This window comes from Alligator mississippiensis, chromosome 8 (assembly GCF_030867095.1).
Source record: "Alligator mississippiensis isolate rAllMis1 chromosome 8, rAllMis1, whole genome shotgun sequence".
Taxonomy (NCBI): domain Eukaryota; kingdom Metazoa; phylum Chordata; order Crocodylia; family Alligatoridae; genus Alligator; species Alligator mississippiensis.
In genome coordinates, this window is record NC_081831.1 from 25,762,766 (window position 1) to 25,789,696 (window position 26,931).

Here is a 26,931-nt window from a genome sequence, read left to right on the forward strand (position 1 = left end):
TGCTTAGCAACAGAATTGTCTTCCCCCCTGGGGCTCAACACAACACATACACACAAATAGAAGTGCTACCCCTTTAACGGCAGTCTTTCTTCCTTGGAGAATTCAGACTTCCCTAGGAAGCTGGCATGCCTGACAGGTGTCCCTCCGTGGTTCCCAGCATCTGGGTCTCAGCGCACCGGGTTCTGGGACCCACGGGCTGCTGAGCCTGCCTGCTAATGCAGCAGCTGCTGTCTCTCATTCCTTACAGAGGCTCTTCCCCCGTCCCCTTCTGGTCTCCAGGCAGAGGTTTCATCACTGGCAGTCCCTTGTAGTTGAGAATGATTGTCTTGTCAGCCATCTTCAGACCCACAGATAAGGACAATCTGGGATCGCCTGGCTCTATTGCAGTTTGGACACTTGTTTCTGTGTGGGGTGGGTGGCTCTGGAGTCTTGATCTAGTCTGTGACACACTGTTTCTGCCACTCCTGCTTTTCTATCTCCTGTTGTTGTCATGGAGGTCTGAATGTACTGAGATTCTTGCAGCAGACTCTTCCTCCGTTTGAGGAGGTCTTGGGTGACAGTCTCTCATAAGTTGATGCTGATAGTGCATGTTTTCAAGATGGCCTTGAAATGCTTTCTCTGCCCTCCTCTTGAGAATAAAACTTGCTTTGGGAATCTGGAGTCAGCCATCCAGATGATGTGGCTGGCCCAGTGAAGTTGATGTTAGATGATCATTGCCTCAATGCTCATTGTGTTTACTTGTGAGAGGATGCTAATGCTGGTGCATCTGTCTTCCCCCTGGATTCAAAGGATCTTCCACAGGCAACGCTGATGGTACTTCTCCAGCAACTTGAGGTGTCACCTGTATGTTGTCCACATCTCCATACAAGGAGGTGAGGATCACAACTGCTTGATAAAGCTGATAGAGCTTGGTTTTCAATCTGTCGTGATCTTTGATACCCCATTTCCTCAGGCATCTGAAAGCTGCACTTCCACATTTGAGGAGATGTTGGATTTCTTCCTCAATGTCAACCTTCTGTGAGAGATGAGGTTTAAGTATCCAGGTGCCCTTCTCCTTTCTTTGTGTTCGCCTCCGCTCAGCCTTTAATGGGGCCTCTCTGCTTTTGATACTCTTTTTTTAATAAAAAATGCTCCTGGGCACAGGCCTCTCTCCTCTCTCAGACCACTCTGAACCCTGTCCCTCCACCTCTCCCCTGGGTTCAGTAATAGGGTTAGGGTCCCCTGTTACAGAGACATTCAGATGTCTGAAGCAAAAAGGAGGGCTCTGTTTTGTTGGGAGAGACCTGTGGGTGCCTTCGTGTAAAAGAAGAGCCTCTGCTGAGGGGGGCAGGGGTATGGGGGTCTGTGGTGAAAGGGTGGGCTGTTTTGTATGGGGGAGATGGGAACCCAATGGGTGACTGAAGGTGAAAATGGAGGTTTTAGTGTGAGGGTAACAGGGGGCCTGCTTGGGGCCGATCTAACTGTGGCCAGCCACCCCATTCCTGGGCTAACTGCCTGCCTTCTCGCCTGCCACGACTTGTTGGTAATTAATTAATTAGATGTTAATAAGCGGGAGGCTGCCCATTTTCTGCCCCGATGCCAGGGGGTGCTATCTGCAGCTCCATTTCTCCCCTACACTGCAGCCCAAGCCTCACAGATGGCATCTGGGTGTTATCACCATCACCAGCCCTACACTGGGCCCCAGAATCCTCCTATTGAACCCCACCTGGATTCCTCCCCTTAGGCGGCCTCTTCTGCTGTCATACCGGGCACCATAGCTCCCCGAACTGATCCCCCTTTGGGTGTGGCTCCCCCACCGAGACCTTCGGCTCATCTAGCCCTGGCCCACCTCCAGGCCAGTCAGGACCCCAGGCCCGCAGCTCCTGGGTATTCCTCGTGGTGGGCCCCCCCAGCCCTTCGACCCTTCCGGTCCTGGCCCCAGCCTGGACCAGTTGGGGGAAGTCTGGACAGGTCCAAGTCTGTGGCCCTTTCCTCTCTCCCTTAAAGTGGCCGGCACACACAGAGCCCTGCCACAGGGCTGCGAAGACATTCAGGGGTCTGGAATGAAAAGAAGAACTCTTTTGGGTCCGGGGGACCTGTGGGTGTCTGAGGATGAAAGAGTGTGGAGGATGGGATGTGGGTGTCTGTGGTTCAAAGAGGGCTGTGTTGTGTGTGGAGTGTGTAGACCCTTTGTTGGTATCTGAGGAGAAAGCAAGGGCCCTACTGTCTGTTGTGGCAGTGGTCCCTGGTGTGTCAGGGGCTCCTTGTGGAGGGTAAGGTCTGCACCTGCCAGTGTCCAAGATGAAAAAGTGGATGTATGTTTTTGTGGGGGGATCCTATAGCTGTCTGAGGGTGAATTTTGCAGCCTGTGTGTGTGTGTTGGCGGGCAAGAATGGGTCACGGGTGTGTTGAGGAGTACGGGCGAGCGCTGCTGCGTGTGCAGGGTGGAGAAGCTGGGTGTCTGAGAGCGAAACCGAGGCGTGTGCGCGTGGGGCAAGGGGGTCGTGCAGGTGTCTGAAGTAAAGAGGAGGGCTGTGTTGTGTTGGCCGAGGCCCATGGGGGACAGGGGTATGGGTGTCTGAGGTGAAAGGGTGGGCTGTTTTGTGTGGGGGAGATGGGGACCCTAGGGGGACTGAAGGGGAAAATGGAGGCTTTGGAGAACTTGTGTGGGATGGGAAGCGTATGGATGTTTGAGGGGGAAACAGGGTTCTCTGTTGTGGGAGAGGGATCCATGGAGGCATCCAGGGGGAAAGAGGACACTGTTGTGTGGAGCCACTGGTGCATCAGGGGTCTTGGTGGGGTTGGGTTCTGGACCTCTCGGGGCTTCAGGTGAAAAGGAGACTGTGTATTTGGGGGGGGCGGTAACCCTGCAGCTGTCCGAGGGGAATCCAGGAGCCAGTCTGTGTTTCGGGGTGTTGGGGCATGGGGCGCCTGAGGGCAAAGGAAGGGCCCTGTTGGTGGAGGGGACCAAGGAAGTGTCTGAGGTGAAAGAGGGCTGTGTTGGGGGTGAAGAGTGGGGACCCTGCAGCTGTCTGAGGGGAAAGGGGGCTCTGGGGATGACCCCCAGTGTCACTGGGGTCGTTGGGAGGGGAGAGTCCCCGCGTGTGTGCCAGTGTTTGAGGGATGAAGGGACCTTGTGCTTTGTGGGGAAGCAGAACCTGTGGGTATCTCAGGGAAGAAGTGGGGCTCTGTATGAGACAGGATGGACACATAAGCATCTCTGAAGAGAAAGGGAAACTTATTTGCGGGGAGTGGAGACCTACAGGCGTCAGAGCAATGATGTCTGGCTTTGTTGTGTGGAGTCCCAGTGGGTGTCTGCAAAGGTCTGGGCACTAAGGGTGCTTGAGCTGGCAGCGATGGGGAAGCGTGCAGCCCACATGACAGCAAGCATTGTGTATTCAGCCACTGCAGGGACCATGCTGAGAAGCTCTGCCCAGGGGAATCAGAGCAGCCCCAGGGGCGGTACTAGGTGTGGGCACAATGTACCCTGCTTGCCCTGGCACCACACAAGCCCCTGCCTTCTGCCTTCTGCCCCTGCCTTCTGCTGGGAGTGAACTGGGTCTGACCAGGGTTTTCCAGTGTTCCTCTCCCACTGCCGCCTCCAGCGTTTAAAGCCTAGGAAGTTCTGATTCAGAGGCCATGCCCCTCACCCCCATGCTCCATAGCTACTGCTGCCCTTTTCCTCCAAGCGTGTGTTCAATCCCTTTGTGGATCTGGCTAAACTGTCAGCTTCCAGCACAGCTGGTTGCAATGAGCTCCAAACTTTAATAAGGGGAGAGGGAGGGCTGTGTTAGTTTTAAGCTTACTGCTTACTAGCTTCATGTTGTAACCCCTTGTTCTTGTCTGCGGAGAGTAAATAAGAAATCCCTATTGACTTTCTCTTTGCCATTTAGTATTTTGTAAACTCTTATCAAGCCGCCCCCCACCCAGCACCTCTTTTCTAAACCGAATAGACCTGACCTCATTAGTCTCTCCTCATATGGAAGCCCATCCATAACACTATTCATCCTTGTTGACATTCTTTGGACCTTCTCTAGTTCTTCTATACCATTTTTGAGGTGCAGGGACCAGAACTGGGTGCAGTATTCAAGGTGTGGAGCACCACAGATTTATAAAGGAGCATGATGATGCTACTTTCAGGGGCAGCAGTGCCAGAGTAGATGGGGATCAGACACAGAACTGCCACGTCCCCTTACCCAGACCTTCAGCACAGCCTCCTTGCAGAGCCTGGGTGGCAGGACACAGCTGCCATGGCTGAGACAGGACCAAGCAGCCTCACCTCAGCAGAGATAAGGTGTTAACAGGGGGCTGAAAGGAAGGGGCCTGAAACCCCTGCTTCCACTCAAGCCCCTGGCTGGGAATGACCCTGAGTCCCCTTGGAGGCTCCTCCTCCAGCAGCTGTGCCCAGCATGTGCTGGCAGGTGGGGAGCAGCAACTGGGGCAGGGCCCAGGAGGCTGGGAGAGGCATGTGGAGGTGTCTAATGCCCACCTGGGTTTGGGTTGTTTGGCTACTAGTTGCTGAGACCCAGGCAGCGCACCTCGGCCGCGGCTGCCTATGTTCCCGGCCTGGGACCCCAGCACCACAGATGAGGCTGAAGTGGGTTCCTTATTCCTAGTTCCTGGTTCCTTTTTCAAAGCTCATCTATATCCAATATAAGCTTCTTATTAATGAATTACACATTCTAAAAAGAGAGAATTTCATTAGGTATATATATTTACCAATTAATATGTAAATTAATATCCTGCATCAAATACAGAGGTCTAAATGGAGATCAGATTAGGATGGGATTATGGGGCAAAATACTTCTTGAAACACCCCAAACTTCCTGTTGGTGCAACCGGGGGACTGTCCAAAAGAGCCCTGAGTGCAATCCTGCCTGGCCCAAAGCACAGTTTGGCCCTGCCAGCCTGCCAAATGGCAGCTCCCTGTGCCCACTGTACTAAGTATATGGACCTGAATAAAGAACTGGCTTTTGCGCTAGGATTCGGCTGGAAATCCTTCTTGGGTCACCCCACACCATGCCTCTGTACCACCAGGGGACTCTCTTGGACATCTGTGACCACAGTCTTGCCCAGCCCAAAGCGCAGTTTGTTCATGCCAGGGTGCCAACTGGCAACTCCCCATTCCCACTGTACAAGTATATAGGATTGAATAAGGAACTGGCATTTGGGCTGAGATTACAGAAGGAAATCCTTCTTGGGCCACCCCATACCAGTGCCAGGCTCCCAACTGACAGTCCTCCCCCCCACCCCAGTGTATTTAGCATATGGGCTTGAATAAAGAACTGGCTTTTAGGATGAGATCATGAGTGGGAATCCCTCTTGGGTCACCCCACACTATGATGCTGTGGCGCTGGTGGACTCTTCTGGACATCCCTGACCAGAGTCTTACCCAGCCCAAAGTGAAGTTGGGCCCTGCCAGGCTGCCAGTTGACAGCCCCTCAGCCATTGTATTAAGTATATGGACTCGAATAAGGAACTGGCTTTTGGGCTGGGATTACAGATAGAAATTCTTTTTGAGCCATCCCCATACCATGCCTCTGTGGCACTGGGAGAGTCTCCCAGGGCCAGATTTTTCCAGATCTGTAACCTGGGGGACATCATCACTAACTGTGGTGTCCAGCTGGAAAAAACTCTTTCAATCATATCTGGGGAGTATGGAAGTCAAGTTGTTAAATTACCTGAAGGTTAAATCACCTGAGGGTTATTAGGTGCTTCTGACCCTTTAGCATTTCAAATTTAAGGATAATGTCTCAAGGACTGGTTTTAGATCTCATATAGGGGAAAATAGAAGAGTTAAGATCTGAAGGAGAACAGAATCATTAATACATGCCCTTCATTTAACATAGCAATCGGGATCATTAAACCTTTTTTTATGAATATGTTATTCTGTCAGCATACAAATCTTAGGGATAGCTGGGAGGCTTAAATTGTGTCTATACTGCTTGATGAAAAACACAGGTGTGGGCAAAAGGAAAAGATTCCAGAGGGGAGTCAGTCCCTGGATGTTTTCAATGAACTATTCAGATTAAAAGTGTTTCCGAATACAGTGCTCTGTAGTGGGTCTACATGATACTGTACTATTGTACTATAGTAAAAACAGCTGAACCCCCCCCCCCGCAAGCCTACTACTGATACAAGGCAAAGCCTAACAGATCTGGGGTTCCATGGCAACCTGAAGAGAACAAGCAGAAACCCCTGGCAGGGAAGAGGAGTGATGGATACCCACAGTGGTGTGGTGGAGAGCCGGGGCCTCTGGCTCCTACCCCCCATGAAGTAACCAAGACCCCCGGTGGTGCCCTGGCAGAATGGTGGAGACTCCCAGTGGTGTGGAATGGCAGAGACCGCCCTGGCACCATGGAGGAATGGCAGGGAGACCCCCCCAGCAGCATGGAGGAGTGCTCGGAGCTAAGGCTGGGGACTTGAACTGGGGTATGCTAATTCTCCTACTAAGAGCAAAGCCAAGGGGTCCTGGCTGGAGGGTCTTGCCCTTCACTCAGGGTCAGACTGATTGCCATATATGGGATCAGAAAGGACTTTTACCCCATGGTCAGATTGGCATATGGACTGTGGGTTTTTTTGCCTTTCCCTATAGCTGGGGCATGGCCTCTACCCGGGAATCTTTGGAGCATATATTGATAACATTTCATAAAAGCAGGACAGTGGCTCCTATAGTTCACCTGCTTTCTTGTGGCAAGTTCAGGTCTTAGGTCTATGATGTATATAGTATGATGGGATTGTTTGGATAGGGGTGATCCTGCCTTAGGCAGGGGATTGAGCTAGGTGACCTCTGGGGGTCCCTTCCAGCCCTACTTCTCTATGATTTTGTAAGTCTATGAACCCCTGGCAGCAGGGAGCAACAGAGCCTCTGAGATGGTCCTCCCTACCCAGAATTACTACTAAGATGATGCAGGTGGTAGAGTCCCTGGATGGCAGCCCTGGGCGAGACTCCCTTCACAAGTGACTGGGCTAAGAAGGAGCTTCCTGGGTTGGTCTGCAACTGATTGTTATTGTGATCAATTCTAAGCTACATTTAAAGGTTAATGGTTAAGGTTTTGCTTACAGAGTCCCATTGTTCCACATTTCCCTTGTAATAAATTTGTTTTAATTTAACATTGGCTAGTGAGTGAGCAGGTTTCTTTTAATTACAACTTTCAGTTCTAAGTTACTTTACCAAGTTTCTGGGTGGCTGCTGGAGACAAATGTGAAAAGCTGGTGAAAAATCCCTAGGGGCATCTATACACATGTTCCAGGATGGGGGGAGGGGGAGGGGACGTTTTAATTAGAATGGCTCCGAGAGGTTCTCTAATTAAATTGCCTGCAGGGTCACATGTCACTCAATTAATTGAGTCTGCTCTGAAACGTGCTAAATAACATGTGTCAGAACAGAGGGGTGTTTTGCTTTGTTTTGGTTTTTTTTTGGGAAATTTTTTCATGTTCCAAGTCAAATCAGCCAAGTCAATTCCAAATCTGTGAGTCATTCAAGAACCATATGTGGCTGTACAACTGGCAAATATCCTCCACCCCTTTCTGGGGCTTCAGATGCTTCCAAAGCATTTGGCTGGCATCCTATGATGACAAGGTCAAACGGTTATAAACTCCTGCAAGACCGTTTCAGGCTGGACATAAGAAAGAATTTCTTTACTGTCTGAGTTCCAAAGGTCTGGAAGAGCCTGACATTGGAGGTGGTTCAAGTGCCTACTTTGAACGCCTTCAAGAGAAGTTTGGATGTTTATCTTGCTGGGATCCTATGACCCCAGCTGACTTCCTGCCCCTGGGGCAGGGGGCTGGACTAGTTGATCTTCTGAGGTCCCTTCCAGCCATAATGTCTGTGAAATCTATTAAATCTAAGTGCAGGACCAAGCCTGGAGGGGTTTCACTTGCCCTCATCCATATGGCCAAAGAAGCAAGCTAGGGAGGAGTCGCCCATTTCCATAAAGTGGACATAAAGCCAAGATCTTCCCACAGGAAGAGAAAGTGGGCGGTTAACTGTACATTACCTCTGCCCAGGCACTATCCCTTGCCAAAAAAGCCGTTATCCCCAGCGACTAGGAAAACTGCCTTAGTGGTCATGGTGTTTCTCCTGCCAGGTAAGAGGTCAATCATGTGTATAGGTGCCCTATATTTGCATACAGCCATTCTTCCTGCCATCCACTGCCTGGTGAAACAGGGTTTAAAGGTTGGGTGTCAGATGGCAGGCTCACACTCAAAAACTGAGCATTGGGTCGAGTAGTATCATACCCAGATTTCTTCAGCAGGCTCTCTTGGTAGTGGGGATGTGTTTTGGAATGATCCCAAGAGTGGTTTGCCCCATGAACCCAGCAGAAGGGCAGCTCCTTATTGGTAGCAATGTAAATAGCACATGGGGATGGGGAGTAAGTTGAAGCCTGGTATAGCCAAGATGCACTTTGGCTCCAAGCCTCTGGTCAGGGATGTCCAGGAGAGTGCCAAAGAGGCATGGTGTGGGATGGTCCATACAGGACCTCTAGCCATAATCCCAACCCAAAAGCCAAATCTTTATTCGGGTACATATGCTTAGTACGGTGGGCATGGGGAGCTGTCAGCAGCCTGGCATGAAGAAACCATGCTTTGGGCCGGGCAAGACTTCAATCAGAGATGTCCGGAGAGTCCCCTAGTGGTACAGAGGCATATTGTGGGGTGGGCCAAGAAGGATTTCCATCTGTAACTCCAGCCCCAAATCCAGTTTCTAATTCAGGCTCATATATTTAGTATAGTATGGAAGACTGTCAGTTGGCAGCCTGGCATGGCCAAATGGTGCTTTAGACCAGGCAAGACTCTGGACAGGGACGTTTGGGAGAGTCCCCCAGTGGCACAGAGACATGGTGCGGGGTGGTCCAAAAAGTATTTCCAGCCGTAATCCCACTCAAAAGCCAGTTCCTTATTCGAGCCCATATATTTAGTACAGTGAGCATGGGGTGCTGTGAGTTGTCAGTTTAGCATGAACAAATTGTGCTTTGGCCAGGCAAGACTCTCATTAGAGATGTCTGGGAAAGTCTCCCAGTGCCACAGAGGCATGGTGTAGGGTAGCCCAAACAGTATTTCCAGCCATAATCTCACCCCAAAAGCCAGTTCCTTATTTAAACCATTATACTCAGTGCAGTGGGCATGGGGGTCTGTCGGTTGGCACCCTGGCATGAACAAACTGCATTTCAGGCTGGATAAGACTCTGGTTAGGGTTTCCCAGGAGAGTCCCCCGGTGCCACAGAGTCATGGTGTGGGGTGGCACAAAAAGGATTTCCCAGCCCAAATGCCAGTTCCTTATTCAACCCTATATACTTAGTACAGTGGAATGGGGAGTTGTCAGTTGGCACGCTGGCATGAACAAACTGTGCTTTGGGCTGGGCAAGACTGTGGTCACGGATGTCCAAGAGTCCCCTGGTGGTACAGAGGCATGGTGTGGGGTGACCCAAGAAGGATTTCCAGCCGAATCCTAGTGCAAAAGCCAGTTCTTTATTCAGGTCCATATACTTAGTACCGTGGGCACAGGGGGCTGCCGTTTGGCAGGCTGGCAGGGCCAAATTGTGCTTTGGGCCAGGCAGGACTGCACTCAGGGATCTTTGGGACAATCCCCCAGTTGCATCGTCAGGAAATTTGGAGTGGCCCAAGAAGCATTTTGCCCCATAATCCCATCCTAATCTGATCTCCATTTAGACCTCTGTATTTGATGTAGGATATTATTTTACATATTAATTGGTAAATATGTATACCTAATGAAATTCTCTCTCTTTAGAATGTGTAATTCATTAATAAGAAGATCATATTGGGTATAGATGAGCTTTGAAAAAGGAACCAGAACCAGGAATTAGGAACCGGGACGAATGGGACCAAGTTCAGCCTCAGGCGCCAGAGCACGGAGGCCGCTGCTCCGCCCGCGATGCAAGCCACGGGCTCCGAGCTGGCGCGGGACCGAGCCTGCCCCCTGCCCCCGGAGGGCGGAGCCGGAGCTGCTGCACAGCCGCGAGCGGAGCTTGGTGTGGCCTGGGAGCGGCTCCGTAGTGCAGGTGCCCGGCCCGCCCCGCCCCGGCGGAGGGGAGCCGCCCGCACCCGGCCCGGGCTGGAAGTGCCCGGGGGAGGTTTGTGTCACGGTGCGGGCACTGGTATGGGGGGAAGCCCTGGCTAGGCCCTTCCCCTGGTGTCGCAGGCTCCACGATCGGGCTCCGGGCTCAGCCAGCGCCTGCCAGGAGTGTGGGGCAGCGCTTGGCTGGGCCCCGGGAGGGCCCGAAGGAGACTCCTGCGGAGAAGTTGGAGCCCGGAGGCCGCTGGGACAAGCTGCCTTTCCTAAGGCCAACCCCTCCTCTCCCCTCCTTCTCTCCACCCCTGCCCCCTCAGCCAGAGCTTGGACTTCCCCACAGCTCCCGGGGGTTTGCAGCACTGGGGGCTTGCCCCCTTGGTTCCCCTGCTCACAGGGGCTTTGTCTAGCCCCTCTCTGGAGCTGAGCGCCCAGGCTGGCCTGGCCCCCTCACGGTGCCCTGTGTCTCCTGGTAATGGTGCCCCGTCTCTGCCTGCAGGATGCTGCCACTCGCAGACGGGGTGCTGGAGCTGCTCAGACTGGAGCAGACCCTGCTCCGCACTTATGTCATCTCCGCCCTGCTCCGGGCTGTGCTGGCATTGCTCCTCCGCCTGCTCCTGCAGCTCCTGGGCCTCTTCCATCGCTACTACATGAACTGCCAGCATTTGAGCTGCTTCCCCCAGCCCCCTGCCGCAACTGGCTGCTGGGACACCTGGGCATGGTAGGTACCATGGTGCAGGATCCTGCAGGGAGTCTCCTCACTGCATCAGCTTGGTGCTGTTGCACTGAGGGTGTGAAGCTGGAAACATGCTGCAGGGGCAGAAGAGCTTGAGCTTGTCCTATGGCTCTTGGTGCCTGTTCCAGTCTCCCCAAGATCTGCACCCACAGCTGAGGTTATTCCTAGCTCTTTCCTCCCAGGCATTGTGGTATCAGGGCAGGACACCAGAGCAAGCCTCCTCCTGGCCAGAGCTGGCATGGCAGGGGCTGGGGGAAGGGGCCAGGTTGGGCCAGTGGCTGGAGGGGGTAGGATACCAGTTTGTAGGTCCCATTCCCAGGTGGATAGCAACCAAACATTGATTCCAAGCCCACTCCTTGCTGCCCCACCTACTCCCCAAGTCCCTTGGGGCCTCTTGGGTACCTCAGTGTCATGACTTGCCTGCTTGAGTCATTGATGAGGATTGGGATCTTTGTCCCCCCAACAGGGCTGCTCTGTGGTGCCCCTGCATCAGAGCTCTGCCCTCAGCAGTCTGGCTCCTTTTGTGTCCAAAACAGGCCAAGGTCAGTGCAGTTTAGCTGCCTTGGCAGGGAGTAAAGAGTATCTCAGTCTCTCTTTTCCCCCAGCCTTAGAGGGCCTGGACCTGTCCCTTTGCCTCAGCTGAGGGACCAAGGGCTGAATAGCATTGCATAGTACCTGCACTTCCATCCCTTGCTGAGGCATCCTTCAGGGCTGGGCTGGAGTGTACTAGTGGGCAGTGTCAAGAGGCTGCTCCTGACCAAGGAGTAAACATAGCATGTTGCTGTCAGTCCAGCTCCTACCTGACCCACATGCATCAGCTGCTACCAAAGCCCCGGGCTTATACCCTCCATTTTCTCTCCCCTGCCATCCCTGCTGACAGCGCTGACCAGAAGAGTAATGGAGTTGGCAGTGATCCCTGGTGAAGGACACAATCTGGGTTGAGCATGGGGACAGCTCAGGCTAGGGAATGCACAAATACAGAATAGGAGATGACTGGCCTTTTCTGCAAGCTGAACATGCCTCCTTCTCTTAACCTCCTTCCAATTCCTGTATCGTTTTGTTGCCCACCTCTGAACCTCTCTAACTTCTCATCCTGAAACTACAGAGCCCAGAACTACATGCAATACTCTAAGCCTAACAAGTTCCAAGTAAGGGGCACTATCACCTCCTGCGTCTTTGTTGATGCAGTCCAGAACTGCATTTGCTTTTTTAGTGACTGCATCACATGTTGAGACTGTGATCCACCCAAACCCCCGGATCCTTCTTGGTGATGGCGCCATCCAGCCAGTGATCTCCTGCTCTGTGCATTTGATTAATCTTCCCAAAGGGTAGTACCTCGTATTTGTCTGTGTTGAACTTCAGCTTGTGGCTTCTAGCCCAGCTCTCAAATTTATCAAGATCCTTCTAAGTCTGGCCCTGTTCTCTTAAGTGTTTTGCAGTCCTTCCATATTTCATGTTATGTATTAACTTGAGTTGGAAGCTTTCTGCCAGCAGCCAAATCATTAATGAACAGAGTGGATGTCAGCTTGGTAAACAAACCCAGCAAAGGCTGAAGGGAACCAAAGTTAAGATTTGCAACGTCTCAGCACTCTTGAAACCCTAGGGGCTGCTTACTAGATGTGATCACCAGGAGTCCTGGTTTTCTGTGTTTAAAAATCACAAATTATCTGATTGCAAATTCTCTGATTAAAAAACCCCAAATCCATTATTAAAATGAAATGCCACAATATATATATTGGTATTAATTGAACACAATGTTTTGTTGATATATTTACAATTTTAAAGCTATTTGGAAGCCTACCAGTCAGTGGTGACATGTAGGGGGTGCACAGGTGTGTACGTTCACCCCCTGAGAGTCCTGGCACACCCCCTGACAGGCCGTGCTCCTTGCTTAGGTGACGGGCAGGGGTGGCAGGCAGGAGTGCCAGTGTCCCCCCTGCGAGCGCCAGCTGGGGAGCGGGAGCACTGGATGAAGCGCCACAGCCACTTCCTGATTGGTACAATCAGCCATGGGGGGACCCCCCGGGTCAGCGAGACTGGCTGCAAGGAGACTTCCCCAGCCACTGACTGGTCCTGTGGGGGGCACATGGTGGCGACTGGTGCCGACCAAGGTGGCACCAGTCGCCCATGCTACCAGTGCCTCAATCACTATAATGAAATAAATTCTAAATACCTATAAATTTTGGCATTTGATTTTGGGTTTTTTATCGTGGAAAATCAGAGCTGCCCCTGCCTCTTTCTTTCACCAGGACACAGGTCCAGGCCCCTCACTCCCAAGCCACAGCCCCCCAGCCCTGCTAGTGCCCCTCACTCCCTGCCTGCAAAATCCTGGTCCTGCCGGTGCCCCTCACTCCCCACCTGCAGACTGCCCATCCTGACCAGCCCTGCCAGAGGGGGCTCCCAGCTGCCAAGACTACAGGGCCAGAGACCTTGGTCCATAGCCCCCTGCCCTCCACAGCAGCACCTGAGCCCCAGCTGCCCCCATGGGTAGTGCAGCCAGAGAAGAGCCCATGGAGGTTAGGGGGTGGAGTAGGTTGTGGGCTGCCCTCTGCTGCTCTGCCTCTGGGGCCTTCGCAGTCCAGCAGGTGGGACCCAGTGCAGCAGGGCAGAGTGGGGCCAGGTGGGGAAGCTCCTTGCCACTGCAAGCCCTGTGCCGCCCTTGCGAAGCGCCCCCTGCCCACCTGGCAGCAGTGAGGGGCACAACCCCATGTCACCGTCTCTGCCCTCACCCCTGCTGCTGCCAGGCACACAGGAGGCGTCTTGCCAGTGTGGTGCAGAGCTCCCAGCAGTGGCAAGGAGCTTCTCTGCCCAGCCCCACTCTGCTCTGGCGCTCCAGCTCCTGCCCGCTGGGCCACGGAGTCCCAGGGGGGAGGGCAGCAGGGCGGGGAGCCCAAACCAGCAGCAGGCAGCCCACACCTGCTCTGTGCACAAATCTGGCCCCCCCTCATGGCTCCCCCAGGAATGCGTGTAGCAGTGGGGAGCCAGCTCCTCTTCCTCTGCCCCCTGGACAAGCTGCCCATGACTGTCTTGAGCCTGTCCCAGGCCTTGCAGTCATACATGGCCCCAAATCCCAAGCTTCATCCACTGCCTGGGCTGAGCAGTAGCCCCAGCCCTGCCCAACTCCCTCCCTCCCTATGGGGACCTCAATCCCTACCTCCCCCACCAGACTTACCTTCCAGAAGCTGCTCTCCAGGCTGCCTGGTGGCCATGCACACATGCATATGGTGTCCCCTGCCTGATCACCCTTCTTCCACTCCCCCAAGCCTCTTGCAGGCTGGAACTCTGCCAGTGTACAGAGAACTCTGCAAAAGTGGAAAATCTATGTTTCTTTGTTAAAATGAAAAATTTGCATTTTTCTCGGTTAAAAGAGAAAATCTGCATTTTTCCCATTTTTCTTTGGGAAACAGAAAACCTGGATCCCCGGTGATGATCACATATACTCCTTCCCTGCTCCCTGCCCCCATGGCATCACATCCCCCAGGGAGCTGTCTGCATGACTGGATCTTTTTGCTCTCCAGCACAGAGCCCCAAAACAGCTGCCCTGGTTAGTTCAGGGGAGGACAGGACTGGGTGCTCCTGCTTGGGTGAGAATGAAAGGACAGCCTCCCTGACTCCTGCCCATGGCTCACTTTCTTGCTTGGGGCAGGCATGCCTATTCCTGGAGCAGAGAAACATGCCCAGTTGTTAAAAAGGTTAAATTCACTGTATGTAAAAGAATAAGTCCATTTAAAAGGGAAGGGGGTTGTTTTCTCCTGTGGAGAACAGACAGGTCAGCAGAGGGAGGAGGTCAGTTGTCATGAACTCTAAATTTATGCCTGTATTAAATCATTGGTTTTTACTCCAGTGAAGTAATGAACCAAAAACTTATAGCTTATTCCAAATGACTAGCTAACTTCCTAGGTTAGCAACCTTTGTGTACTTCCCAAGCAGGTCCCCTTTTTTATTCTTACATCATTCAGTTGATCTGTTTCACTTGCTCTTGGTCTCCAACTGCTTCTGATAAATCCTCTTTGCTCTGTGGGTTCCTGCCCACTTCCTTTCTTCAATGACCACTTTGATTTACATAATGGGATGGAACAACCTGCTATTTAGCTCAGGCTGGTTCTGCTTCATTCCTAGACCTCAGGAAGAGCATCCTCCCAGCTCCAAACTTGTCCAATAACACATATTACCAAACTAATCCTGCTTCTCCAATGATTCCCACCATTTTATTTCCCTTTTTGACTTTTGCTGCATGCTGAAACAATATCTTTAGAAAACTCTCTGCTGTGCACCCCATTGCACTTCCCCCACTGCTTTCGAGAATTCAGAGCTTGGCATTGTAGACCATAGAAAAGAATCATAGAAAAGTAGGGTGGAAGGAACTTCAGGAGACCATTTAGTTTACCCCCAGAACAAGGCAGGACCATGTCTTTCTCAGGGGTGGGAAAAATATAGCCAGCAGGCCAGATCCAGCTTGCCAGGCAGTTTCATCCAGCCCATGGGCACCCACCAACTAATTGTACCCAGACCATGTGCCTCACTCCCACCCTCATGTGCAGAGGACCTGACTCAGCCAGCATGTGGCTTCCAGGCAGGGCTGCTGTTCTGCAGCCACTGGGGGAGCTGCTTGGCTTCCCTGGTGTCCCACTCACTCCAGGCACTAGGTGGGCAGGGAGCTGCCACTGGGTGGAAGCATGGAGTGTGGGGCTAGGGCTGGTGGCAGCGTGAAGCCCATGCCAAGGGGGCTGGGGGGGGCAGGGCAGGAGCACGGACCTTGGGTGGGGCAGTGTGGAGACCTCCCACTTGCCATGGCACACAGCCCCCGGCAGTGGCAGCAGTAGCAGCAGGAGGGTGCACTGGGGGTACTCATGCCCTGTGCAGGTGCTGCCACTCAGCGGCACGCAGTTCCAGCCAGCTCTGCACATGCTGGCAAGGAGTGCAGCCTGGCTGGCCCGCCTCTATTGTGTGGAGCTCCATGTGGTGCACGTGTACTTCCACGCTGCCAGGGGAACCCCTAAGTGATGGAGCTGGCTGCCTTCACCGCTCTCTACCATGCAGGCCTTGGGAACTCCGCTGGAAGTAGAGGGGAGCCCCGGCCCCTGCTTCCCCCTGAGTCCCAGGACCTATACAGCAGGGAATGGCAAAGGCAGCCAGCTCCATCGCACAGGGCTTCCCCCGGTGGTGCAGAGCTGCATGTATGCCACGCAGAGCCCTGCATGATAGAGGCAGCCCAGCCAGGCTGTGCTCCTTGCCAGTATGTGCAGCACTGGTCACAGCCACACATTACTGGGTGGCAGCACCTGTTCAGGGCATGAGTGCCCCCAGTGTCCCTGTCTGTTGCTGCCACTGCCAGGAGCTGTGCACCCTGGGACGAGTGTGCAGGGTGAGCATCTCCACACCCTCCACCCTCCCTCACACCCCACAAACACCACACGTACACACCCTGCCCCCACAACCCCCCACATATACACCCCCAACATACCCTATTGTCTCCTCCAACACACACACAGCCACACCCCCAACCCCCCCACACCCCATCATACACACATACCACAACCACACTCCACACTCCCCACTCAATATACAAGACTAAGACTGCTTTAGAGGTATTATGCAATCACCTCTATATGCACTAAGCAAATACAAATCAGGACAAAAATACAATTTTTTTTTTTTTTCTGGTTCCAAGAAGGCAGCCCTCCCCTCCCAAAAGGAGTACTTCTGGGGGGAGGGGGCGTGGCAAGGGGAGGGACTTCTGGTGGTAGAAGTCTGGGGTAAGGGGGAGGGACTTCTGGGCCCAAGATGGTGACTGGGGGCGGGGCACCTGCTAAGGGGCGTGACTACCCTTGTGACCCTCCAGGGCTCATCAACACTCCTTAAGTGGCCCTCCAGCCAAAATAATTGCCGCCCCTGAACTAAACTATCTTCAAGATGTGTATGTCTAGCCTGCTCTTCAAAACTTCCTGAGATGGAAATTCTACAACCAACCTCATAGTGTGCAATTTCTTCCAATATTCAACCTCGATTTCTCTGGGTGCAATTTGAGACCATATTCCTCCTCCTCTGAGCAGAAAGGCTCCCTGCTGGGGCCTCAGGCATCTGACTGCAGCACAGTGCAGAGGGAGCCTCCAGGGGCCAGACTGAAAGGTTCTGCAGGCTGGAATTGTCCTGCAAGCTGTAGGGCCAACCCCTCATCTACTGGCTGGAGCATTGTGCTTAATAAGTAGTCATCAGTGGCTCAGTGTCTCCTGGACCCCAGGGAGGTGTCAGGGAGAACTCATGACCAGATCCTAATGCCTGCACATCTCCAACCCAAACTCTGTCATTCTGTGCCCCCACCCCCCAGTAATAATAACCCTTGCTGACCCCTGATTTAGTCTGTATTTCCTTAGCTTACTAATGAGAATGTCATGGGAGATTGTGTCAAATGCCTTGCTTAAGTCAGGTTATATCACATCCACTCTAAAATTATCTCTGCCAGTTCTTTGAGCACTCTTCAAGTGCAGACCAAGCTAACATCTGAAACCTTTCCAATTGTAATGTGCTTGGAGACATTTCAAAATGGTAGAATTTTAGCAGTGGGACATACATGCAGCTGCTGTGGCACACCCCTGGCGGAGTGGTTCAGGATCACAATGGCTCCATGTGGCCATCTGCTCTCAAGCCAGGGCATGCTACTGGAGACTGCAGCTCCTCTCCTCTTTCCTGCCTCCTCATAGAGGTTGGGAGTGGAGCTATCAGTGCTGCTCCTCTTCCCCAGGGTGAGAGACAAGGAGGAGCAGAGGATGTCAGTGGGCTGTCTCCTGCCTCTACATTGCTTGAGCACCCTGGAACCAAGAGATTTCACTCATAGCTGATCTTTTTCATGAGGACTGAAGTAAAAAGGCATTAAATCTGCCTTTTTGCATCATCTGTTAATAGATGGACTTCAGTGTATGATTTCCTGCAATTTCCTTGGTCTTCCCCTTACTTCTAACCGGTTTGTAGAATCCTTTTTTTCTGCTTTTTATGTCCTGTGCTAGTTGCCTGAGGAGGAATGGGGTTTTTTTTGCCGTGCATTGCTTTGCACTGCTTAGTGTTATATTTCATCAGCTACTCTATTGTACTTTCGCTCTGACTGGGGTGAAGTTGCTGATGCTTGGGTTGGGCCTAATCCTGTTGCTCCATGCTGGTTATAAGCTCCCAGTCTGTGCCTCTCCCCTTCCTCTTCCCCTTCACTCTGATCTTCTTCCTCTGCTGGAGTGGGCTCAAAGCAAGCTCTGCGGTACTACTCAAATGCAGCAGCTTCTTCGCAGTGGCAGTGGGTGTAGGGCTGTTTCCCAGGGGCTCTGAGGTGGAAAGAGTTGGTTTCTCAGTCCACTTGCTTGGCTGAGGACCAGGATCCGAAGGAGCAAGCAGGCGGTGTTTGGCCAGTGTGATCTGGCTGCCAAACAAGAGGCAACCTAATGCATGAAAGGGAGACAGGTCTGCTTGGGTATCTCAAAGTGGGCAGATAGCAGATGAGTGTCTCCAGCTCTTTGAATTCAGGGTCTTTTCTGCCTGTCTCTGCTGCAATCCTTCATGTGGTGCTGCATGGGAAGGGGAGGCTCCCCTCGGGCAGTGCCAGACTGCCTCACCTGTTGTATGATCTGGTGCCCCATGTGGGGTGGCTCGTCCATCACTGACTGCCCTGTCCCTCCTTCAGTTTGAGTCCAGTGAGAAGACAATGGTCCTGGTGTCCCAGCTGGTGTCCCTTACACCTTTTTGTCATGGACCGGGCCTTTCCTTCCACTCCTGACTCTGGTGCATCCTGATTATCTCAAGCCACTCACTATGGCCTCAGGTATGCTGGCTTCTGTGGGGGACCAAGGGGCCTGACCCCAGCAGCCTGCTTCCCAAGGCTTTGGCCAAGCTTTGCTGTAAAAGTCACATGCTGGTCTCTATCAGTGGCCTCACTCCCCAGAACCTTTCCTCCCTGTTGACTCTGTCTGTCTTAGCTGGACCCCATCTCCACAGGCAGCAGAGGGCCTGGGCTAACAGGGCTTAGTCCCCCCAAACTAATTTTGCAGTGGCTTGCGACAGCACAGCACTGCAGCACCGCTGTCCCGTAGCGCCTGGTGCCACTCGGCAAGTAGCCAGGCCAGGGCCCCACATGTGCTCAGCTCCATGCGGCTCCACTGCTCCAGCACCACTGCCATGCCCCACTGTCGCAGCCCCATGCCTAGCGCCCTCACCGTGCACTTCTCAGCCCCCCAAATAATATTTTCTCCCACCGCCTGTGCCCATTTCTCTGGGTTTTTCTCAGATCTCTTGTTTCATACTAAGTTGGCATCAGTTTGCCCTGAATGAAGCAAGGCCCTGGGTCCTTCCCTGTCCCTGCTTGGTGGCAGGAGGGAAGAACAAGCCCGCAATGCCTCTCCATTCTGTATCTCCCCTGGAGACACCAGGGTTTCCCTAGCACTGTAATTTGTGCCATCTCCTTGCCCCACAGTGTCCTCTTGGACTTTTAAGTCATTGTGTTATTGGATGCTTTACAGTCCCACCCAGCCAGGCCCTGCCATTCTGATCCAGGTGCATCCAGACTGCTCCCTGCTCCCACCAGGCTTGTGGAAGCTGGGCAAGGAGCTGCTGTGCTTGGAAGGTGGGAGCAGGACAAACACCTCAGGGGGCTGTGGGCAGTGAGCCCAGAGGTGGGCACTGCTTCCTCCCTTACAACCCCCCTCTTGGGCATAAAAAACATGGACTAGCTGCTTCCTGTGTGGAAGTCTAGCAGGAACTGGGGTTCCTCAGACCTGCACAGGGGCAGCTAGATCCCTGTGTCCTACAGCTCCCCTGGCCTTAGTTCTGCTGCATGGAAGGGAGTTGAGCTGCGCTCCAGCAGCACCACCCTGGGGCTTCTGAGAACAGCAAGGGGAGGACGCAAAGCACGGGCTGGTGTTGGACAGTGCAGTCCCCTCCAGCCACTGAAGGGGGAGTGCTGAGCATAGATGGGGGAGCAGGCAGAGGCAGAGCCTGGGTGACCTGCCCTGAGGCAGCACACAGAGGCTGGTTTCTTTGGAGACTTGTGTTGTTCTCCTTTGTGTAGCACCAGCACTGTGGTTCCTGTATGCTGCCTCCCAGCAACACGGAAGTCCTTGACTTCAGGAAAGCCAACTTTGACAAGCTCAGGAGGCTTGTCAGTGAGGCCCTAAGGGACCATGACCATGGGGAGAGGGGAGTTCAAGAACAGTGGTTGCTCCTCAAGGGAGCGATCCTTAATGCACAAACTAAGTCTATTCCATCTCGGAGGAAAGGCAGCAAGAGGGCACAGAAAACGTTTCTCTTCCGATCGAGAAGGGCTTTGATCTCAGTGTTGTTTTCATTAAACTAGATGGTATCAGGTGGTAAAACCAATTGATTCCATACAAGCCTCTTGTATGGAATGGTCTCTTTTAGAGCTTGCCAATCATCCTCAACACGTGTTAACATTTTAAATCCTAAAATTGGCGAGTTTCTTACTAAGATGTGATTGGAGGGTGTGGCAGGGCACTGTTGGTGCTGGCCACTTCAAGGGCCAGAAGGCAGCAGCCGCCAGGTGCCTGATGAGGGCAGCCATTTTGGATCTGGGGCTGCCCATATAAACAGGGCAGTTCTGCTGCTGGGGGCCAGGCAACAACACTGCCTGGCTGGAGGGTTGCTGGTATCATCTGGAGGTATGGGAGGAGCTGTAGGGGATGGTAAGGAGGCTCCTGGTCCTGGGCATGACCTAAAACTGCACCCTGCTGGGAGTGGGTGGCCTGGTGGGGCTCTCAGTGGCGTGGGAGCCCCCAGGAAATGCCAGGCCAGTGACCACCCCAGTGAAAGGCGGGTTGGGGCACCTTAACCCCTAGCCCCACAACCGGGTGGGTTACCCCTTTGTTTGGAGGGCCTGGAAGGTGGATCCCCGGAGAGAGAGAAAGGCCATAGATGCATGCCTGTCTGAACTTTCCCTGACTGGTCAATGCTGGGGCCAGGACTGGAAGGGTCAAAGTGCTGGGGGGCCCACTGCGAGGAACGCCCAGGAGCTGCGGGCCTGGGGTCCCGACTGGCCGAAGGTCATGGGGGCCTGGGGTCCCCGACAGCCGAAGGTCACGGGAGGACCGCACCCGAAGGGGAAGCGGTTTAGGGAGCTATGGTGCCTAATATGAAGGCAAATGAGATGGCCTGAGGAGAGGAATCCAGGTGGGGTTCAGTCAGGAGGATTCTGGGGGCCGGTGATGATGAGAACATCTAGATGCCATCAGCGGGGTTTGGGCTGTGGTGTAGGGGAGGAATGGAACTGCAGATGGGGCCCCCTGGCATCGGGGCAGGAAATGGGCAGCCTCCCGCTTAATTAACATCTATTAATTAATTATACCAACAAGGAGTGGCGGGCGAGAAGGCAGGTGGTTAGCCCAGAAGCAGGTGGGCAGGCTGCAGGGAAAGCAGCACTGAGGAGGCTCCTGTTACAGAGGGCTTTGCAGTGTCTAGGGGTCTGAAGGGATTTGATGTTTTACTGTCTTTGGACTGATTTTGGTTGCTTTCAGTATTTCAACGCAATCCTGATGGACATGATTGATCTCACTAAATGATTGGCCCAGCAGTCATCAGCTCCTCTCATGACATGCGTGATATAGACACCTTTTAGATCTCATGCTCTTATGATGATGTAGTCAAGGAGGTGTCATTGTTTCGAGCAGGGGTGTTGCCATGTTGTTTTCTTGTCTTGTTGTCTGCAGACAGTGTTAGTAATGGCAAGACAAGGTCATGCTATACACATTTACTGAGTAAAAGGTTGCCTCTGGGATTGGTGTTGCCCACTCCTCTTTCCAGTGGTGCCCCTCCGCATGTTGAAGTCCAGGCCAACTCTCACATTGAAGCCTCCAAGGAGGATGACCTTGTCCTCTTTCAGCATGGTAGTCAGGATTTCATCAAGGTCAGCACAAAACTGTTCTTTCTGTTCTTTCTCAGCATTGAGTGTTAAGACATATGCACTGATGACAGCAGCAAATTAATTGTTAGTCAGCTGGAAGCAGAGTCATGAGGCGCTTGTTAATACCAACCGGGAATTCAGTCATTCAGTTGACAGTCTGGTTTTTAATGGTGAAACCAACACTGTGTATTTGCCTGTTGTTTGCAGGTTAGGAGGCCTGTTCCCAGGACAGCTGTGGCAGGGGTGTGGTTGAGCCAGCCCCTCCTGGCTGCAGATGTGGGTAGGTCCCTGCTGGCCTTGGCTGATGGGTGGTCCCTTGTTGCAGGTGCAGAGCACAGAGGAGGGGATGCAGAGCTTTGAGGAGCTGGTCAGGCACTACAGCCACTCCTGCCTCTGGTGGCTTGGGCCCTGGTGCCCCATTATGAGGCTCTTCCACCCAGAGGCCATTAAGCCCGTGCTGCAGGCATCAGGTAACCAAGGGCAGCGTGCGCTAGGAACCATTTGGAAGATGTGGGGCTCCTGGGGCCACTCCCTGGGCTGGGCAGGCAGCACTTTCCCAGAAGGCCCCTGTGCCATCCCAGCAAAGTGTGTGAAGGAGCCAGCACAGCAGGGACACAGGTGGAGGGGTGAGAGGACTCCACCCATCAGTCACAGGTGGCAAAGGTACCCCCACCCTTTGGGACATCAGTGGGCATTGCCAGTGTGTGCAGGCTGCTGAGACCCAGCTTGTGCCCTGTGGAGCTGGTCCTGTTCCCCCAGGCTCAGCACAGTATACTGCAGGTCCCTGATGAGTGAACCCCTGTTTCCCCAGTCAGCACTGGGCACCCATGAGGCTTACTGTGAGATGCACCTTGCCCCCCCGCCATAGAAACCCTACCTAGCACCCCACAGTGCCCTGCTCACCCCCCCCAGGGTCCCTGGCAGCCCTCCTGCAGTCAGGCCCTCCACAGCCAGGCCCAAGTGCAGTGACATGGCACACAACATGACTGCCTCATAGCCCATAGCAAAACTGGTGCTGCTCATGGCATCTCCCACTGTCCTTTTTGGTGCCTGGGCCTGGACACTCCTAGAAGTCAGACCATGGGGTCCCTTACACCTCACACCCACGGGCAAGCAGGGGGTGGGATGGAGCTAATCCAGGCCAGGGGAATGCCCTACCCAGGTAGGGGCTTGCAGTTTCCTCTGAGCGGGTGCCAGGACTCTGGTGCCACATGTGAGAGCGAAGACCCTGATGCCCTCCCTTTCCACATGGCCTGGCATCCCCTGCTGTGCTCTTTGTGGGCCTGAGCCCTAATCCTGTCCCTGCTAGGCTGTTTGTGCAAGGGCCAACCCTGGCACCTGTCCCACCAGGCTATGTGTGTCTGTCCTGCCCTCTGTGCTGCATGTGCCTGAGCATTAACCTCATGTCGTGCCCTTTCTGCTCTACTCCCCAGTTGCCGTTGCCCCCAAGGACCCCCTGTTTTATGGGTTTCTAAAGCCCTGGCTGGGTAAGTGAGCCCTGCCCTGGGCTCTTCTGGTCCCTTGTGCTTGGTATCAAGCTGTGCTGTTGCCCAGTGGAACTTGTGGGGCAGAAGAGCCATCCCTGGCACTGGGCAGTGTTCAGGGTTGGGGTCGTGCCTCAGGGTGAGGACTTTGCCCTGGATCCAGCATGCTCAGGAGCTCCCTTGGGGCATGGTTGGGGGTGGGGGGGCAGCTCCATGGATCAGATGCAGTCTATGTGCAGGATTTCCAGGGTTGCAGGCTGCTCTGAGCTGGGACACAGGGTCTGGGAGAAGTCTTTCTGGGCTGTGAGCTGAGCGCTGTCATTGCAGGGGAGGGTCTGTTGCTGAGCAATGGGCAGAGGTGGGGATGGCACTGGCGTATGCTGACACTGGCCTTTCACTTTGACATTCTGAAGCCCTACGTGAAGATCTTCAACCAGAGCACCGACATCATGCATGTGAGTGCCTCACCCCTGCGCTGGGACCCTGCTCCACTGTTGCTGTGCTGGTGCCCTGCCCTACTGCCTATGTGCACTGCCACACCTGTGCCCCCTAACAAGAGCATAGGCTTCTCCCTTGCCTTCTACCTAGCACTGCACCCTCTCCTATGGCCCACATAGCGTAGTCCCCACACCAGTGCCTTCCCTGCCCCAACCTAAACAAGCCTTTCTAAGATGCCCCACCTGCAGTGCCTGGGCCAGGTGTGCAGGACATCCCTGCACATGGCTGCTGGACACTGCACTCAAGAGCAGCATTATCCCACAGGCCAAGTGGCGGCGGCTGGTGTTATCAGGCTCCCCCTCTCTGGATATATGTGAGCAAATGGGCCTTATGACCCTGGACAGCCTGCAGAAATGCATCTTCAGCTACCACAGTGACGGCCAGGAGTGAGTGAGCTCCATGCCTACAGCTTCCCTGTAGCCCTGGGATGGCCCTGGAAAGGAGTGGGGCTGGGGGGGCATCTCACTTCCAGGATGCTGTGTATCTGCTGCTTGAACCAGAACTCCCTCCTCTGAGCCTGACCTCACCTTGGACTGCCCTGGGAACACCCCTGCCCCCCTCAGGCCACCCCAAAACACCCTGTCTCCATCTGCTTGTGCCCTGCCATGCCATGTATGCCTGCACTCCTGTCCCATGCACTTATGCTGGTGACTGTGGCCTGGGCTCTGCTGGCTGCTGGAGGAGCACAATAAGCAGGGGAAATGTTTCCAGCAGCAGCTGGGGAAGTGGTGGGTTGGGCCCATCTGCCTGGATTTCCTGGAGTCAGTGTTGGTTCCCCCATCTGCAGCAGTGAGGGGGTAGGGAGGCCCTGGGGACAGGGGTAGGGCCTGGACATTGAGGGACATCTTCCTGCTCCAGGATGACTCGCGGCCAGTTTTGCCACACCCATGCCCCATCTTCTCCAGACAGTGCCAGCCAGGAAGGAGCACTTCTCTGCCCTGGGAGGCCCAGCCATGTCCCCATACCCCACAAAGCTTGAATGCATTAAGGACTGCATGGCTGTGCTGCAGCTGTGAGGGAATGTGGTGATTCCATCCTTGGTCTCCGGACTCCTCCCCATTTACTGAATGTAGCCAGCTTTGGCTGGGGTGTGTCCCCCACCCTGGCAAAGCAGTCATATGCTCCCATGTTGTCTTCCAGAAAGCCTAGCAACTACATCCTGGAGCTCCTCAACCTGGTAGTGAGGCGCCACCAGCAGCTGCTGCACCACCTTGACTGCATCTATTATCTCATGGCTGATGGGCAGCGCTTCCAGCAGGTGTGCAGCATTGTGCACTGCTTCACTGCTGATGTGGTGCAGCAGCGCTGCCTGACTCTGGGCCATGTGGGCAGAGAGGCCTGGCTCCAGGCCAAACAGGGCAAGACCATGGACTTCATTGATGTCCTGCTGCTGGCCAAGGTACCATGCCAGGGCTGGGCCCATGGGGCAGGACTGGTCCTTGTTGAGCTGGGTGGAAGGGCTCTGAGAACCTTTCTAAGAATTAATCTTACCAGACTACCTTGATTCACTTCTTAAACAAAGCAATTTGCTGGGCAGATGAAGGGAAGGCAGTGGACACTGTACTTGGGCTTCAAAAATTCTTTTGTTAGTCCCACAGGACCTTCTCACAAAGTAGGGGGGAGATGTGTGCATTGGATTAAATTACTACAAGGCAGGCAGGCAACTGGCTTGATAGCTGCAAGCGAAGTGTGATTATAAATGGATCTGTATCAGAATGGCAGGAGACTCTGAGTGGAGTCACACAAGAGTCTGTCCTGGGCCCAGTAGTGTTCAGGCTTTATTAATTAATTGGATGCCTGAATGGAGAGCTTCTTGAGGAAATTTGCAGAGGAAACAAGATGGGGAAGGATGGCAGATGTATTGGAGGACAGGAGAAGCATTCAGAAGGGTTTGGATTGTTTGGGCTAGAGACAACAGAATAATATTCACTCTTGGCATGTGCAAGGGACTGCATATATCATTAAAAGCATGAGTACAGAATGGGAGATCCCTGGCTGGGTGGCAGTGTTGTGGGAAAGGTTCTGGAGTCTGATGGGTCACAGATTTGACAGGGGTCCACAGTCACTAAAAAGTAGCCCATGTGCTTTGTTGCAGGACCAGGATGGCCAGGAGCTGTCAGATGAGGACATCATGGCAGAGGCTGACACCTTCATGTTTGGGGGTGAGGTACTTTGTGGGGCAAGGGTTGGGCAGGACCCCCACTGATCTCCCTGTCCCATACTGAAGGGACACCTGTAGATGTCATGACTCCATGAGGCAGGGCCCAGGTTTGTGATTCATGGCTGTGGGGCCCTGCCATTTCTCCTCTTCAGGTTGGGTGAGAGTGCTTTCCTCCACACCCTCGGGAGCTGTGAGACTAGGCTGCTGGGACTGGAGGTGCTTCCGGCTGGCTCCTGTGCAGGGGCTTGGGGCTCCTGGACCTGCCAGATGGGCTCAGGGAGTGGGGCCTGCATCTCTCCTGTGGCACCAGCAAGGCAGCAGCACTGAGCACTGACAGGGGCTGAGCTGGGGCCTTTGCTGCTATGGCCACAGATCCATCACCTCTGCTTCCCTTCCCCAACCCAGGGTGGTGCTCACTTTGCCTGTGCCCCTCTCTCCAGGCCATGACACCACAGCCAGTGGCCTGTCTTGGGTGCTGTATAACCTAGTGTGTCTCCCTGAGTACCAGCAGCAATGCCGGGAGGAGATCCAGGAGTTGGTGAAGGACAAGGCATTGGAAGAGCTAGAATGGTGAGGCAGCTTCTGTGGCAACTATCAGTGGGTGCCTCTCCTTGCACTGCAAGGCATCTCCTCCATCTGTCTGCTGAGATGGGCCTGTCCACATTTTCACCTCAGACACCCACACCACCACACAGCCCATACCCACAGTGCCTGTGGCTCCCATGACTCCACCCAAGCACTCCCAATCTGCCCGCTGCTCAGCTTTTCCTGCCCCGATGCTTGTTTCCCTGCTGTCACTGATGCTTTGATGCTTCAGGGAGGACCTATCGCAAATGCCCTTCACCACCATGTGTATCAAGGAGAGTCTGCGCCTGCACCCTCCCATCATTGCTGTGTCTCGGCGCTGCACCGAGGACATCCAGCTGTCTAACGGATGTGTCATCCCCAAAGGTACCAGGGCTTGTCCCAGCCCATGCAGGATGGAGCATGATGCTGAGTGGGAGGGTGAAGCAGGCATGTGCAGAAATGTCCATGCCCTGCTTCTCTCCCATCACAGCTTCAGACATTCTGAGATTTAGGAAGTTTTAGTTCAAAGGCTGCACTCCTACCTACTATTATCAATATCTGCTGATGGACCTTTTCTCCAGGAAT

The 26,931-nt window shown here is 53.8% G+C and overlaps 1 long non-coding RNA gene and 1 pseudogene across 1 annotated transcript; one reads left to right on the plus strand and one right to left on the minus strand.

Moving 5' to 3' along the window:
- LOC132252118 (uncharacterized) lies at nucleotides 1-14,041 on the minus strand. Its single transcript, XR_009463894.1, has 2 exons — nucleotides 13,918-14,041; nucleotides 1-1,015 (listed from the first exon to the last, which is right to left on the minus strand). It is a non-coding gene; the product is annotated as an uncharacterized LOC132252118 (long non-coding RNA).
- The window catches only part of LOC102577349 (ultra-long-chain fatty acid omega-hydroxylase-like), a 19,422-nt pseudogene continuing 2,494 nt past the window's right edge, over nucleotides 10,004-26,931 (plus strand).